This window comes from Myotis yumanensis, unplaced genomic scaffold (genome assembly GCF_028538775.1).
Source record: "Myotis yumanensis isolate MYYU_CA2020_CCGP unplaced genomic scaffold, mMyoYum1.0.hap1 SCAF_24, whole genome shotgun sequence".
Lineage (NCBI taxonomy): Eukaryota > Metazoa > Chordata > Mammalia > Chiroptera > Vespertilionidae > Myotis > Myotis yumanensis.
The window spans coordinates 5,697,601-5,714,813 of record NW_027223775.1 but is presented as its reverse complement, the minus strand read 5'-3'; the positions used below and the strand labels follow the sequence as shown (position 1 = coordinate 5,714,813).

Here is a 17,213-nt window from a genome sequence, read left to right as displayed (position 1 = left end):
GTCTGACTGCCAGTTTAGGTCTGAGTCCCCGGGGAGTGTGCCTAAGCCAGCAGGTGGTCATCCCCTGAGGGGTCCCAGACTGCGAAAGGGCACAGGCCAGGCTGAGGGACCATCCCCCCTCGTGAGTGCCCAACGTTTTGTGCACTGGGCCTCTAGTTCTATATAATAAAATGGTAATATGCAAATTGACCTAATGGCAGAACGACCAGTCCCTATGATGTTCACTGACTACCAGGGGGCAGACTTTCAATGTCCACGCTGCCTCCTGGTGGTCAGTGTGCTCCCACAGAAGGAGTGCCACTGAGCCAGAAGCCGGGGTCACAGCTAGCAAGCATAGTGTTGGTGGCAGGAGCCTCTCCCACCTTCATGTCACTCAAACAGTTCCCAAGGGCTTCTGGACTGGGAGAGGGCACAGGCCAGGATGAGGGACCCCTCTGAGTGCACAAATTCCATACACCGGGCCTCTATTTGGTGTATAAAAATGCCATCAATTTGTCAAATTCATTTATTAAGTCTATTAATTTTCTGGTGGAGGCTTAGGGTTTTCTATGTACAATTTCATGACATCTGGAAATAGAGTTTTACTTCCTCCTTTCCAATTTGGACACCTTTTATTTCTTTCTCTTGTCTTATTGCTTTGGCTGGGACTTCCAGGACTATGTTGAATAAGTGTTGAAAACAGACATTCATATCTTGTTTCTATTCTTAGAAGAAACACTTTTAGTTTTTGCACTCTGAGTATAATTGCTGTACATTTGTTGTATATGGCCTTTATTATATTGAGGTGTGATCCTTCTAATTCCACCTTACTTAGAGTTTATTAATAAAAAAAAGATGGTGCTGGATTCTGTCAGATACTTTTTCTGTATCTATTGATATGATCATGTGGTTTTTAGCTTTCATTTTGTTTATCTGATGTATCACATTTATTGATTTGCAAATATTGTCCCAGCCTTGCATCCCAAGAATAAATTTCACTTAACCATGGTGTGTGATATCTATATATATAAAATCCTAATATGCAAATAGACTGAACGGCGGAACAACTGAACCACAAAACTACCGAACAACTGGTTGCTATGACGTGTGCTACCACCAGGGTCACATGCAGAACATGGCAGGCGTCGACCACAGCAGGATGGTGGAGCAGGTGAGTGGGGGTGCCCCACCAAGGTGGGGCATGGGTCGCTGTCATCAGAGCGAGCCTCTGGTGGTTACTGAAAATCCTTTGCTTCCATGCACCATGGTCCCATCTGATGTTTGCAGCTGTTTCTCGTGCTGGCCCCACTCATACCTGCTTCCAGTGCCACAGCCACCGCTCACACCCACTGCTGGCACTTGGCGCCCGCCCCTATCACTCTTAAGTGCATCTCCACCTCCCCCTGCTCCCGAGGGGTGATTAGGGCAACAGTCACAGCTTGCACCCGCTGACAGCACCGGCCCCACTCACACCCACTGCTGGCACCAGCCCCAGTCAATCTGCACCATCAGCAGGTGCGAGCGGAGCCGGCGCCATCAGCACATGGGAGTGGTGGCGGGAGCAAGGCTTCCGGCAGACACGAGACTGGGGGCAGTGGCAGGAGGGGAAGGGCAGTGGCAGGAGGGGAAGGGCAGGGGCACAGAGGATGGGCCAAGTCCCACCCTAGGCCCCCTGCAGCCTCATGGCCCACGGTGCCTTTCAAAGTGCATGAATTCATGCACTGGGCCCCTAGCTTTCATATATTGCTGAATGTGATTTGCTAAATTTTTTTGAAGGTTATAGTGTCTATGTTCATCAGGGATATTGGCCTGTACTTTTTTTTCTTTTTAGTGACTTTATCTGGTTTTGGAAGTAGGATAATGATGGTTTCATAAAAAGAGCTTGGAAGTGTTTCTTCCTCTTTTATTTTTGGCATTGTTAGAGAAGAGTAGGTGTTAGTTCTTTGAGTATTTGTTAAAATTAACCCATATGACCATCTGGCCCAGGACTTTTGTTTTCTGGGGCTTTTTAAATTACTTCTTTCTAAGTGATAGCTTTTCTGGCTAGAGTATCCTTGGTTGTAGGACCCTGCTCTTCATCACTTTGAATATTTATCACCACTCCTTTCTGGCCTGCATAGTTTCTGTTGAGAAATCAGCTGACAGTCATAGGGGTCCTGCCTTGTACGTAACTAACTGTTTTTCTCTTGCTGCTTTTAAGACTCTCTATTGTTTTTATCCCTTGGCATTTTAATTATAATGTGTCTTGGTGTGGTCCTCTTTGTGTTTCTCTTATTTGGGACTCTCTGTGTTTCCTGGACTTGTAAATTTATTTTTTTGACCAGGTAGGTGAAATTTCCTGTCATTATTTCTTCAAATATGTTTTCAATATCTTGCTCTCTCTCTTCTTCTGGCTTTCCCATAATACAAATTTTGGTATGCTTGAAGTTGTTCCAGAGGATCCTTACACTGTCTTTATATTGTGTTTTTTCTTTTTGCTCTTCTGATTGGATATTTTTACTTCTTCATATTCTAAAATCTTGATTTGATTATTGGAATTCTCTACTCTACTATTGAATCCCTGTATATTATTCTCTTTTTAACATATTTTTTTATTTTATTGATTTTTTACAAAGAGGAAGGGAAAGGAATAGAGAGTAAGAAACATTGATGAGAGAGAAACACCAATCAACTGCTTCCTGCACACCTCCTACTAGGGATGTGCCCACAACCAAGGTACATGCCTTTGACTGGAATCAAACCCGGGAACTTTCAATCCATAGGCCGACACTCTATCCACTGAGCCAAACTGGTTAGGGCCCCTGTATATTATTTCTTATTTCAGTCAGTGTATACTTAATTCTGACTGGTCCTGTTACATTTTTTTTTCATTCTCACTAATATTCTTGGAAGTCTCACTAAGTCCCTTGGATATCTCAAGAAGATTCATGGGTAACCTTATAACTTTGGTTTTGAGTCCTATATCTCATAGTTTGCTTTCTTCAATTTCCTTTTTTTAGTTACCTATTTATTTGTCTTTGAATTTTGACTGCTCCCCTGTGTTTGTTTCTATGTATTTGGCAGAGCTGCTATATCCCCTTGAGTTGGTAGAGTGGCCTTGTGTAGTAGGTGTCCAATAGGGCCCAGTGGCTCAGCCTCCCCAGTCACATTAACTGGCAGTCTAAGTGGACCTCTTTGTAGGTTGTGTGCACAGTCTTGTTGTAGTTGAGATGTAATTGCTGTTGGTGTCACTGGGAGCAATTGATCTCTAGGCCAATTGGCTGTGACTACAGTCAGAGAGCTGTTATGCAGGAAACACTCTTATGGAGCAGGATTTGATTCAGTGGGGCTTTTGTGCTCATTGAATCTGCTGCTTGAGTGTGTCCCTTGTGGATATATAGAGTTGTAATGCGTTATGGTCTGATGCTGACCACTGGGTGCACTGGCTCTTGGGTCTTCAGGGAGGTGCAAAGTATGCCACTGCCTGAGGCCACCCAGCAGGATCTTACAGAGAGATCTGAAGATTCCTCCTATTTGTATCAGTTTTTGAAGTGCCAAGGTGAGGTCCAATTGTGAAGCAAGGTAGGCTGGTGCCAGTGCTGGGTCCTGGACCTTTTGTTGACAGGTTTAGGGATCCTTGACCCAGCTGCAGCTTGTTTGAGAGATTTTAGAAAGGTCTGAAGCCGAGCAAGGGCAGGACATTCATATGCAAAAGCCCCTGCACACAGCTTGGGTGGAGTGGCATATTGGATGCACAGGGTCTCAGGGAATCACTAGAATAGAGCCAACACTGTGCTTTAGGATTATGGGATTTTAGATATGATTTCCAGTTATCCCCTGTGACGGGGAGGTCTGAGCATAGGAATAATGACCCCTGTGAGCACCTCTGTCTGGGATAATGGCTGCCCCCAAGTTCTTGCCATGAAATCCAGTTGCTCCTGGATCCTCCAAAGCCTTTTCCTAGCACTGGATCTCAGAGAAAGTGAGGCCTTGTACGTTTAGTTTGTGAACTGGCCCTTTGAAAGGAATAGATGGGTCTCCACAGCCTCCGTGTCACTCAGCCACAGTCCATACAGGGTTTTACAGCCCATGATTACAGGGACATTTTTTCTCAGCTCTGGGAGCCTGGGCTGGGGAGCTGGTGTGAGTCTTGTAACCCTTTTTCCTCACTGGGGGCCTCTGCAGAGATAATCTCCCTTCCCATTAAAAAAGTGGTACATGTGGGTACCTGTCCAGCCCATTCCTCTTCTCTGGCCCTCTTACCAGCCACAATGTGCTTTCTTCTTTACTTTTCTAATTATAGGACTTCTATTCAGCCAGCTTTCAGGTTGTTCTGGAAGATGGTTTTCTGTAATTTAGTTGTAATTTTTTGTTTGTTTGTTTTATTTTTATTTTTTTATTTTTTTGGCTTCCTTCTTTTACAAACCCTTGTGTCGAGGGCTGACTTTCAATAGATCACAGCAAGGGAGCTGCTCTGCTAAGTATAAAACCCCGACCCAGAATCAGGTCCTCTATGAATGGTTTAGTGCCAGGTTCCCCAGGAACGTGCATTGTGTGAAGGGCATGGGGGTGGCCCCCTTTCCGGCCGCACCCCGTCTCCCAGGACAAAGGGCTCTCCACACCGACCCTGGTCCCGACGCAGGGCGGGGGAACCCTGCACCCGCTGGCGGGGACGAGGGGGGAGGGGGCTGGCTATCCTAGGCCAACCAAGGCTCCTGCGGCACTGTCATATAGTTCTGCCTGGGCGGGATTCTGACTTAGAGGCATTCAGTCATAATCCCACAGATGGTAGCTTCACCCCATTGGCTCCTCAGCCAAGCACATACACCAAATGTATGAACTTAGTTGTAATTTTTATGTCGTTGTGGGAGGTGGCAAATACTGGTATTTACCTATGCCATCATCTCAGTTCTCCTCATCTTCCATTTTAATTGGTAGCCTCTCTGGATACAGTAGTCTTGGATTTAGGCCCTTGCTTTTCATTACATTGAGTACTTCATGCCACTCCCTTTTGGCCTGAAGTGTTTCTCTTGATAGTCAGTTGACATTCTAACGGGCACTCCTTTGTATGTAATTCTCTCTTTCCCTCTCTCTCTCTCTCTCTCTCTCTCTCTCTCTCTCTCTCTCTCTCTCACTGCCTTTAAGATTCTTTCTTTGTCTCTAACATTTTTATTATGATGTGTCTTTGGATTCATCTTGAATGGGACTGTCTGTGCCTTCTGAACTTGTGTGATATTTTCCTTCACCGGGTTGGGGAAGTTTTCTGTCATTATTTCTTTAAACAGGTTATCTGTTCCTTGCTCATTTGCTGCCCCTTCTGTTGGTATTCATGCAATGCACATGTGGTTACATTTCATGTTGTCCTAGGGCTCTCTTAAGCTATCTTCCTGCAATTCTTATTTCTAGTTGCTGCTCTAATTGGGTATTTATTTCTACATTGTCTTCCAAATTGTTGATTCAGTCCTCTGCTTTATTCAATCTACCTTTAATCCCTTCTAGTGTGTCCTTCATATCAAATATATCATTCTACATTTCTGTCTGGTTCTTGTTACTAGCCTCCATTTCACTTTACATGCTATTGTAATTTGCACTAATTTATTTAAGCATTTTTTATAAACATTGTTTTGAACTCTGTTTGATAGGTTGCATGTCTCCATCTCATTTATTTCTTTTTCTGAGATTGCTTCTTTTCTCTAATTTGGGGATTGTCTCTTTGTCTCCTCATTTTAGCTCTCTCTTTGTATTAGATAGAAGTGCTATGCCTCCCAGTTTTTGTGGGATTGCCTTATGTAGAAAGTGTCTTGAGAGGTGCAGTGGTGTAGTCTCTTTGTTCAACTGTGCTGGCTATTCTAGGAATGCCCATTGTATGCATTGTTTTGGCTTTCCTATTATAATTGGGACTTTATGGTTAATGTCACATTTGTGGGAGTGATCTCCCCTCCAACTTGCTGTATAGTAGTCAGGGACTCTATAGCCCAGAGGTTGAGTCTGCCTTGGGTCTCACAACTTCGTGACTCTGTTCTGAGCAATACTTTCTTCCCCCATGAAGCTCTCCCCACAGGTTCCTTCTTGCGCTCCCACTGGCTTTTGCTGACGAGTCTGGGATTCTGTCTGCAGCAGGAAAAAACCCCTCCTATTTAATAAATATATTTTTTATTGATTTTAGAGAGAGAGGAAGGGAGAGAAATATCAATGAGAGAAAAAAAGACATTGATCAGTAATTTCCTGCATGACCCCAACTGGAGATTGAATCTGTAAACCAGCCATGTGCCCTGACTGGAAATTGAACTGGTGACCCTTCAGTGCATGGACAACATTCAACCAACTGATCCATACCAATCAGGGCTCTGCCAACTATTTCTTTATTCTCTTCACAATATTCCTCATTCTCACTGTTCTAGAAAGGAAAGAGCTATAAAGTACGGATTTACTTCCCATATAGGCCCTCTCTTTTCCCTCTAAAATCCCCAGGAATTTCCATGAGTTGTTGAAGAATTAGCAAAGTCATGCATATGAAAATATATCTTAAGTCCTAAAGAATTAAATAAATGCATGTGTCTTTCACACTGAAGGCAACATCCAGGGTGCCATTAAGTAAAGAATCTAGTTGGAAGGAATTATCAGTAACTGAAAATTTGCTGACCACAAGTGGCTCACAGCAGACCCAAAAACCAGTGTCCACTCCTGAAGAAGCAAGTACCTCACCCTAGATCAAAATTGGGTAAGAGAAAATAATTTGGTGAATTCAGTTCCACTAAGTCCTCTAGAAAGGCTGATCAGTATGACCGAGGTATGTGTGGTGGACTTCGCATAGGCCTGGATTGAAGCTGGACTAAGCTGAGACTGGAGTTAGCACTGGAGCTTTGAGCAAATCTTACAAACTTTCGAAATTCCTGAATGTTAATCTGTGAAGTGAACATAAGAATACATGGTTCACATATCATTTCAAAGCATTAACTTAAATTTAAAACAATCAACACAAGAAACTTGTCAAATAAATTCATCTGTGATAACAGCAACCATACATTCTTGGTGTTGTATGCCCAGGCATTTACTCAATGCCTAACATGTAATGTGCTTTCACTACATATTTTATGAATGTGTAAAGATTAGGAAGTTGAACCTGACAATGGGAAAATCGAGAAACTAAAATTGAATTGGCCATAGGTAGTCAGTGTGGAGTCATAGACTCTTAGTTAGCAGAGTAAAATACCAGAGTGTATTGAAGGGCAGGTGATAATTTGATGGGAGGAGATTGTGTGTTTTCTGGCAAGACAGGGACTAATGTTTCAGACCCTACAACCCTTGTTCATCTGTTCTTTTCCAATGTAGAACTCAGGAGAGAGGAGATGGAAGTGAGGGTGAATAGCCTACGAGAAAGAAAGGGCCCTGTGTACCAAGAGGTCAGCAAGCCCCAGGATGATGACTTGGAAAGTTGACCCTCACCAAGGAGCATGTTATGTCTTGATGCAATAATTTCATCTGGTCATTGGTCCCCAAATCATTTTCTTTCTCTCATTACCTGGAGTACAGGATTGAGGCTCAATAAGGTGAGTGTCTGGGCTCTTTCGGAAGTTCTTTATTTCCAGCAACATGCGCTACATCTTCGCTAACCCCTGTTGCTCTTGCCTCAAGGTTGTGAGAAGTGTAAGAACTTCTTCATTGACAGCTGTGGTGTGCAAGGGACCTCTACATTTGTAAAAGACAATGGACAAAGGGCATGCCAACTGCTCAGCCCTCACTCTGCCCCCTGAGTTGAGAATCAGACCATCAGACCTGTGGCTGGGCTTGCGTGTGGAATGAGGAATGTGATCTGCCAGTTAACCTGCACTTTGGCCCTTATGAGGGCCAGATCACAGAAGATAAAAACAGCCAACCATTGATATGCCTGGCTAGTGAGAAGTTTACCTCTCACCCTGTGTTCTGACTTCCCATGTCCCTCCTGTGGCTTGGTGAGCCCCCACCTCCTACATATTAGGACATGGATGGGAGTAATATGGTTAGCTCTGTGTACTGGGCAGACTATGCATGAACATGGAGCTCCTCTCTAAGGATCAGTGGGTAAGTGGGAACAAAGTGGTATGGACTCATCCCTTGTGGGGCTCCTGCTCTTAGTGAAAAATTAACTTAGACCTGTAGATGATGAGTAAGAAAAGTATCCTGTGATCACCATTGGCAGTTGAATCCCCTTGTAGACTGAAAGAGATTTGATGGCAGTAGAGTAAAATATTTCTTCTGCTTCATCCACACAAAAAAGAGAAAAAAGCCTTTAGCTTCTTTTCCTGAAATGTAGATCACCAAAGGGAGAAAGTGCTATGAGTATGTGGATGGAAAGGATACATCTCAGGCCAACTGGATGTGGTAAGGTCAATAGGCTTCTGGGTGCCAGAGAGGACACTCATGCCTCACAAGCACATATATCTTTCCTTACCATCATGCCTCCCACAGTGGTCTCCCTCAGTCCTCTGTTCCTCTTTTTTCCCCATACACTGATCTTTCACATCAAGAGACATTTAGGAAAAAAGGAGGTGAAAGTATAGCATATGTCCTCAAAATACATATCTCCAATTTGGGCACTGGGGAACCTTGAGGACCCTGGCTTACACTTTATTTACTTGACATTAATTAAACAATATGTTCCAGTTTAGACAAAGAAATTTATTACTTGAACAGATCACATAGCCCATTGTCCTTATGGAGGACTTATTGCAGACAGACATGGAAACATTGATTTCAGAAATATTTAACTATAATTTTCCTATTTTTTAAAAGTGCACAGTGCCTGGATAACCTAAAACTGTGAGTGAAGCAAATAATCCCAGCCTCAGTTCTAACTAGAACTGGGATCTGAAGCTTGTAGAGTTAAGTGGTCATGGGCCCCTTTCCTGAAGGGCTCTCTTTCATCAGGGGATACAGATTATGAATAAACTACTATTGTTCTGTGTTATTTTGCTAAGACAAAGAGACCTATGTGAGAAACTGGGAGAGGCAAGTGAATGATGTCCTAAATAAGGTGTGGAGCTATTTGAGAAAGGCCTTTCAAGAGAAGATATACTTGGTCTGAGTATTGAATGATGTGAACTAATCCAGAAGCAGAGTCATAGATCAAAAACCAAGTTTTGTGGTTTGACACAGAACCTGATTTAGACCTTAATGAAGCTAGAGGTCACCGGGTTTTATAGCAAAGTCTGGAATCAGGCTTTGGAAATGGTACTAAGCAAGATGAGCACTCCAAGTAAGCCGGACATGGCGACAGGAATTCATATGACCTGTGACAGAGGCTCAGACATTGAACAGAAGTTTCCCCAGGAGCACTGGGGTGAGTGGGTGACATCAGAGCTGAGGGCCTTGCGCATCAGTGAGGAGCTGGACATGGATATGACAGGTAGTAGGAACTCATCACTTGTGGTTTTCTTTCCTTTCATCTGCCTCAATCCCAGGTATGTGAACTGTGCCCAGAATGATGAAGAGCAGAACCTGGTGGCCTTTAAATATCACAGGCAGATTTTCTACCGAACCTGCAAGGTCATTAAGGTGGGCTGTGAGCTGCTGGTCTGGTATGAGGAAGAATATGGCCAGGTGCTGGGCATCAAGTGGGGCAGCAAGTGGAAAAAAGATCTTGCAGTTGGGAGAGGTAGGCACCACTCTTCCTCAACAAGGAAAGAAAGAATTCTTCTTAGAAATTTCCATGGCCCAACTCTTAAGTAGTGGAGTCAAATCCACTCTAAATTCAGTAAACTTTCAAATCAGATGCTTCAGAAATTACATAGGTCTTTGTTTCCTAGAAAAAATTTTAATATTTTACATTTTTGTTCTACCTTTTAAAATTATGTATTTATTTCATTAATTATTATTATTATTTGTATTATTTGTATTATTTGTATTATTGATAATAGAGACAGATAAAGGGGAAGGAGAGAGAGAAACATCAGTCTGCTGCCTCTTGCATGCCCCTACAGGGTATCAAGCCTACAACCTAGGCATGTGCCCCAACCTGGAGTCACAGTGGCTATCTCTGGATACATAGAACAGTGTTAAACTAACTTAGTCACACTGGCCAGGCCTAATTTTTGTTTTATTTTTAAAAACGCTTCATGCACAAAATACACAACATTATGTAGTGCTGAAAGGCTTGAGGCAAAAGACAACTTTCAAGCATTTCCAGCTCTCACCAAGGCATTTTTTTCTTTCTTTTTCATTTTTTTATTTTTTAACAAATTAAATCTTTATTGTTCAGATTATTACAGTTGTTCCTCTTTTTCCCTCCATAACTCCCCTCCACCTGTTTCCCACACCCCCTCCTCCCTCACTCGCTGCACTGTCCTCATCCATAGGTGCACGATTTTTGTTCAGTCTCTTCCTGCATCCCCCACATCCCTTTCCCCCCAAGAATAGTCAGTCCATTCCCTTTCTATGCCCCTGATTCTATTATAATCACCAGTTTATTCTGTTCATCAGATTATTTATTCACTTGATTTTTAGATTCACTTGTTGATAGATGTGTATTTGTTGTTCATAGTTTGTATCTTTACCATTTTCTTCTTCTTCCTCTTTTTAAAGGATACCTTTCAGCATTTCATATAATACTGGTTTAGTGATGATGAGCTCCTTTAGCTTTTTCTTATCTGTGAAGCTCTTTATCTGACCTTCACTTCTGAATGATAGCTTTGCTGGGTAAAGTATTCTTGGTTGTAGGTTCATGGTAATCATCACTTTGAATATTTCTTGCCACTCCCTTCTGGCCTGCAAAGTTTCTGTTGAGAAATCAGCTGACAGTCATATGGGTACTCCCTTGTAGATAACTGACTGTCTTTCTCTTGCTGCTTTTAGGATACTCTCTTTGTCTTTTGCTCTTGGTATTTTAATTATGATGTGTCTTGGTGTGGTCCTCTTTGGACTCCTTTTGTTTGGCGTTCTCTGTGCCTCCTGGACTGATAAGTCTATTTCTTTCACCAGGTAGGGAAGTTTTCTGTCATTATTTCTTCAAATAGGTTTTCAATGTCTTGCTCTCTCTCTTTTTCTGGCACCCCCATAATTCGGATGTTGGTACGCTTGAAGCTGTCCCAGAGGCTCCTTACACTATCTTCGTATTTTTGGATTCTTTTTTCATTTTGCTTTTCCAGTTGGGTGCTTTTTGCTTCTTTGTATTTCAAATCTTTGACTTGATTCTTGCGATCCTCTAGTCCGCTGTTGGGAGTCTATATAATATTCTTTATTTCAGTCAGTGTATGCTTAATTTCTAGTTGGTCCTTTATCACAACCTCAAGGGTCTCATTAGATTTCTTGAGGGTCTCACTAAGTTTATCAGCAGTTTCTAGAAAATTCTTGAAAAACCTTATAAGTGTGGTTTTGAACTCTATATCCAGTAGTTTGCTTTCCCCATTTCTGTCATTTATGTCCTGTTTCTTTGTCTCCGAATTTCTTTTATGCTTCGCTGTGTCAATAGAGTGGCTTTCTGTACTAGGTGTCCTATAGGAACCAGTGGCTCAGCCTCGCCAATTACCTGAGGTAGACACTCTTGGTGCACCCCCTTGTGGGCTTTGTGCACAGTCTTGTTGTATTTAAGCCTTGATTGTTGTAAGTAACACTGGGAGGGATTGACCTCCAGGCCATTTTGCTGTGAGAATCAGCTGTGTCTGCAATGGGAGAACTTCTGTGCTGGAGACACCCCTCTGGGGCAAGACTTGCTTCAGTGGGGCTTTGGTGCTCACTGAGTCTGCCCCTTGAGTTTGTCCTTTATGAATCCGAGGAGCTGCAATCTGGATGGTCCCACTCTGACCACTGGGCACAGTGGCTCCTGAATCTCTAAGAATGTGCTAATCTAGCCTCTGCCTGAGGCTATCCAGCAGAAGCCAGCTGTGATGTAATGCAAGTTGCCCTGGGGCCTTGGTCCAGCTGCAGTTTGTTAGGTAATTATCAGATTGCAAAGGGCCAGGCCTTTCATATGCAAAAGCCTCCATTGCTTGGGCAGGTCAGGTCGGGGTCCCAGGGGATCAACAGGGTGGAGCGAGCAGTTATGGCTGCTCCTCAGTACTACCCTCAGAGGCCCTGCTTCTCAGTGTCCCAGCAATTGCTGCAAGTACCTCTGAGAAAATGCTGCCCTCGAGTTCCGACCAATGCCAGTTTCTCCCATATGAGTCTGGGTCCCCAGAGACTTGCCTAGAACTGGAGCTCAGAGGTTGAGACCCCCTCCCAATTTAAAAAGACAACCCAGTCCTCAGCCACCAACCCTCTCCTCATGTGCCTCTGTACCTCCGTATTTTACTTCCACACCGCACCTCCTCTGAGTCTTGGTATGTTTTTCTCTTTCCTCCTCGTTGTAGAATTTCCACTCAGCCAGCCTTCCTGTGGTTCTGGATGATGTCCATTCTGTCGTTTAGTTGTATTTTTGAAGTGATTGTGTGAGGCAGCAATCTCCAGTGTTTACCTATGCCTCCATCTTGGTTTCTCCCTCAAGCTGGGTATCTAGGGGTTCCTGTTTGGGCACCATCTGTTGGGGTCCAGCCCCAGCAGGTCCAGGGGTTTCCAAAGGTGTGGAAAGAGTCAGCAAAGGGGGAAGGACACGGAGACAGTATTCAGTTGATCACATAGCGAGGTTCTCTAGCCAGGTTCTGTCAAGGCATTTTTTTTTTCTGACCCTTCTAGCTGTTTCTTCTTAACTTACTCCACACTTCTAAGTGAAATGTGTATGTTAACATGCATTCATTTATTATTTCGGTGACTTGTCATGTGAGTTTCTATTCTGTGTCACACAGGGTTCTAGGAGCTATAAATACACATTAACAGGATGATCAGAATCACTGCTCCTGAGCAGCTGGTTGGTGAAGGAGGAAAACCCAGGCATACATGCATACATGTGCATAAAATTACACAGTGATTAGTACTTTGGAGAAAACTGATCCAGGATAAGTGCCTAGGGATCAGTGTGAGGGGAGGATTCCGTGAGTCATATGGTCAGGGAAGGGTTCGCTCAGGACATAAAATTTACAAAAATACCTGTGTGTACAGGGTCTGGGGCAAAGGGAACAGCTAGTGCAAGGAGGAATAGAGGTGGGGCATTGAGCTGGCTGAGAGCCACTCAACTCTCAGTCTTGGTACTGAGGGTATGAACAGAGGTTGGTAGATGCCTAGCATCCTGGAAGAAACAGTGCCTATGATCCAAGCTGAGGTACTAGGGACTTTCCTCAATGAAATGGGACAACTGAGAAGTTTTCAGCTGCAGCGTAGCATGTTCTCTGTTCTTTAATTATGCTTTGTTAATTTTAGTGCTCAGAGGTTCAGTGTTGACCTATGAACCAGGAAGTCTCTGTTTGATTACCAGTCAGGGCACATGCCAGGATTGGGGACTCAATCCCGAGTGTGGTGCATGCAGGTGGCAGCCAATCAATTATTCTTTCTCATCATTGACATTTCTGTCTCTATCTCCCTCTCCCTTCCTCTATGAAATCAATAAAATTTATTTTGGGGGAAAATAAACTTCACTAAGGAATCCCCCATGAGATTACTTTATCTCGAAGTCAGAGAAAATGGCAGTTGGCTGGAGAGGGATGGGAGTCAGGACTGTAAGAAGAAGCATGGTTAAGGAAACTTTTGAAACAGGATTGTCTACTGTACTTGAAATGGGCTAATACTGAATAAAATCAAATAGGAATACTAGATGTAAGGCTTGAGGAAGGAAATATTTTACTGTTTAAGATTTGTGATAAGTTGAGAGAGAAGCTATTTCTAATTGGGTCCTGTGGTTTCTTTCTCACTCTCTCTGTCTCTGTCTGTCTTTTAATGTCTTTATTGATTGTAAAGAGAGAGGAAGGGAGAGGGAGTGATAGAAACATTAACATCAATCAGCTGTGCCCTGCACGTCCCCTGCTGGGGATGCAGCCAGCAACCTGGGTATGTACCCTGACCAGGAATAGAACCAGTGACCTCCCAGAGCATGAGCTGATGCTCAAGCACTGAATATACTGGCTGGGCCTGTGGTTTTTGTCTTTAGCATGACTTAGAATTAAACATGTATAAGTAAAGATCACTGTAGTTCCATCTATACAAGATGTGAAATGGCCTCTATTGCTCCTTGAAAATCCCCAGTCAGGCCATATGTAGAAAATACCTTGATATGGGCTTTCTGGATTTCTGAAGACAATGTACTGCATAAGAAGAAAAAGAAAAATAGACTGTGAAGAAACAGTTTGTGGCTGAATGCTCGCATTGTCAACACAATAAGAATGATTTGTGGCTCATATCTTACCAGGAGACAAAGTGTATGGCACAAGCTGCCTTGTCAACACCTGCCCTGACCAAAACTTTCTCCTTCAGCAGAAACAAAGTCATAGATCCACCCATGCCCCTCCTTCTCTATGGTCTTTTCTAGTCAGCCATTTCTTGGCCAACATCTGAAACACAATCACCTGTCTGAGATTCTGCCAGGAACATCTGCAAGAAAACACCTCCAGTCAGAGGAACCTGGCCCAGAGGTTCAGAATTATCAGCAGCAACATACTGGTACACATGCCTGAAGTGACAAAGCTGAAGCTCAAGATATCAAAAAAAGGTCCAAACCTTTGCCTAAAGGAGAATTTTAAGGGTCTTTTTCAAACCTCCAAAAGGACAAATGGGAGCTCTAGTGAGTGTGAGAGAATAATGGAGGAAGAGCCCACCAAAGGCCAAAATGTGAATCCAAAGAACACAGGCAAATTATTTGTGGGAGTAAGAATGTCAAAAATTGTAAAAATCAAGTATGGAGGCAATGGGCAAGGCTTCAATGATGGGTCACATATGAACATACACCAGAGGACACACTCAGGGGAGAAGCCCTTTGTTTTCAGGGAGTGTGAGCAAGGCTTTACAAATAAGTCAAATTTCATCAGACACCAGAGGACACACTCAGGGGAGAAGCCTTATGTTTTCAGGGAATGTGGGTTCAGCTTTACACAGAAGTCAGATCTCATCATACACCAGAGGTCGCACTCAGGGGAAAAGCCTTATTTTTGCAGGGAGGAGCGTGAGCAAGGCTTTACACAGAAGTCAGATTTCACCAGACACCAGAGGACACACTCAGGAGATAAGCCCTGTGTGTGCAGGTAGTCAGGGGGAGGCTTTACACAGAAGTTCTATCCCATCAAACAGCAAAGGTCACACTCAGGGTACTAAACCATTGCCAGGAGTGTGGGCAAGATTTTACACAGAAGTCAGATCTCATCACACATCAGAGAAAACATTCAGGGGAGAAGCCTTAAGTTTTCAGGGGGTGTGAGCGAGGTTTTACATGAGAGTCAGATCTCATCATACCCAAGAGGACACACTCAGGGGAGAAGCCTTATATTTGCAGGGAGTGTGGGCAAGGCTTTACAGTTCAATCAGATCTCATAAGACATCACAGGACTCACACCGGGGGGAAGCCCTATGTTTGCAGGTTGTGTGGGCAAGGCTTTAAACAGAAGTCACATCTCATCACACATCAGAAGACACACTCAGGGAAGAAGCCCTATGCTTTCAGGGAAGGTGACTGAGTCATTAGCCCTAAATCATATCTCCAGCCATAGGACCAATATAGTCACCACATTCCTCATAATCCAGCTCTGAGTGGACATCAGAGGAAGTCTACTGTTCCCTTTCTCTCTCCTAAGATTGTAATTAGTACCAAAGTAACTGGTTAAACAAATCCTCCACTCTCATGACAAGCAATTCTTTAAGTGCTAACAGGATGTCAAAACCAATCTCCGTGGTTTCTTTAGCCTCATTTTAATAAAGTTTGTGTCCATACAAATCTGAAGCCTATATATGTTATTCCCCCTTATCACTAAAAGCAGAGTATTCTAGGAGGGTCAGAGAGACTTGTACTCTCATCCACTGGAAAGGCATAAATGTGACATCAATTTAGGTTCCTGTCCAGGGAGAGGAATTTGAGACAGACTCAGCAGGGAAGAAAATTCCCTGTACTCTTAGGAATTGGGACCTTTTCTCCCAATAGGCTGTCCCCCTCCAGCCAGAGGCTTCTCCTGGATCCTTGCATGGTTTCCTCAGACCTCTGTAGCCTCAGAGGTGAAAGCCAAAGGTAGTGAGTCTGTGTGTAAGCCTGAACAAGAGTGCCATTGCCTGCCCTTACATGTACCTGTGCCTGCTCTGGTCTCCCTCACTCCCTCATTGCTGCTTCTTTAGTATCAACATCTTATGGTGCACAGCATGTGGACTCCAGTTCAGTCCACAAGGATTTGAGTCTCAGCTCTGACCTCACCAACTATGCGACTTAAGGCAAGATTCTCAACTTCTCTGTGCCTGTTTCCAATCTATAAAATGGGAGGGGGGACCCAGCCATTGGTGTGTCATTCAAAGTTGAGTCAGCACAGGTAGCTTCTGGCACAAAGTAGTTTAGAACTTGAATCATGATGAATAGCTTTCAATGCCCATGTCTTCCAGGTCTTTAGTGGTGGACAAGGGAAGGTAGAGAGAGGGTATGGACTGGGAACCAATTCAGAGCTGAAGCAGATGCCACTGCTCTCTCTGCATGGACTCAGCTCCCCTGAGAACAAAGCATGAGATCAGTGATGCACCTCCCCCAGATCACTGCCCTCCCATTGAGCCTGGGCAGCCTCAGGGCCTCTCTCAGCACAGGCAGGTGGCACTGAGATAGACTTGGGAAACAAGACCCCCTTGCCACCCCTTGCTGAGAACTTCTGGCTGCACCTCATCTGCACAGGGTGTTTGGGAAGCCAACCACACAGCAGCCCCTGCAGTGCACTGACCTTGTACCTGGGTCCACAGGGTTTAACCCTCCCCTGACCCATATGGAAATTCTTAATTACAGTATCTTTACACTTTTGTTACATCAAGTCTGATGGGCCAATGAACTCCAATCTCAGCGGGCTGCGTCTGCTCCCCTGGGCATGCGCACTAGCAGTCTGATTGCCTCCTGGCCCTTCTTTAACCCTCACCCCTGTTTCTACCCTGTTCCCCCTGTAGCTTTGTTCCCAAAGATCAGATAATACTCCAGGCTGCCTCTTCCTCATATCCCTGCCTCTAACCCAGGCATGGGGCCATGTACACATGGGCAAACTTCTCAGGGGGCAAATGACAACAGAGCTGCCTTTACAATGGCACATGCCTCCCAAGCTCTCTCTCTCTCTCTCTCAATTCTGTAAGGGCCTGTCAGAGGATTAGCAGGGTCCTGGACTAATCATGGCCTTCATTAAGTTGAGGTCAGCTGCAGTCTTCATGGCAACAACCCCCACCCAGAGATTTGGGAAGGCGCATGTCCCCCA

At 44.1% G+C, this 17,213-nt stretch overlaps 1 pseudogene; it reads left to right on the top strand.

The window, feature by feature from the left end:
• The first annotated feature begins 6,506 nt into the window (after positions 1 to 6,506).
• LOC139000456 (histone-lysine N-methyltransferase PRDM9-like) lies at positions 6,507 to 16,205 on the top strand (annotated as a pseudogene).
• The last annotated feature ends 1,008 nt before the right edge of the window (positions 16,206 to 17,213 follow it).